The sequence below is a fragment of the Octopus bimaculoides genome, chromosome 2, assembly GCF_001194135.2.
Source record: "Octopus bimaculoides isolate UCB-OBI-ISO-001 chromosome 2, ASM119413v2, whole genome shotgun sequence".
NCBI classification, from domain to species: domain Eukaryota; kingdom Metazoa; phylum Mollusca; class Cephalopoda; order Octopoda; family Octopodidae; genus Octopus; species Octopus bimaculoides.
In genome coordinates this window covers 78,259,598-78,259,933 of record NC_068982.1, presented here as the reverse complement: position 1 = coordinate 78,259,933, position 336 = coordinate 78,259,598, and the positions used below count along the sequence as shown (strand labels likewise).

The window sequence follows — 336 nt, the reverse complement described above, 5'->3', positions numbered from 1 at the left end:
GTGTGTGTGTGTGTGTGTGCGTGCGTGCGTGTGTAGAATAAAGTTCATGTTCAGTTAAATGAAGGAAAGAAAAACATATATATGGAACACACACACACACACATATATATATATATATCGTGTATTGGTTCTTATAAACTGTCAGTGGACGAAAGTCTCGGCCCTTGAGTCATCACTAATATGAAAAAAATGTATAGGCGTTGATATCAGAGACCTATTGGCACAAACATTGAAGATGTATTACAGAGAGATATGTAGGCAATAATGAAAGACATCTCAGCATTAATATTTCAGATATATAGACATTAACACGAATGATGTATAGGAACTATATAT

General features: G+C 34.2%; 1 protein-coding gene across 3 annotated transcripts in view; it reads right to left on the bottom strand.

The window, feature by feature from the left end:
* The window catches only part of LOC106868411 (neuropeptide CCHamide-2 receptor), a 52,500-nt gene that overhangs the window by 41,527 nt on the left and 10,637 nt on the right, over nucleotides 1-336 (bottom strand). The gene's annotated exons all lie outside the window — the stretch shown is intronic.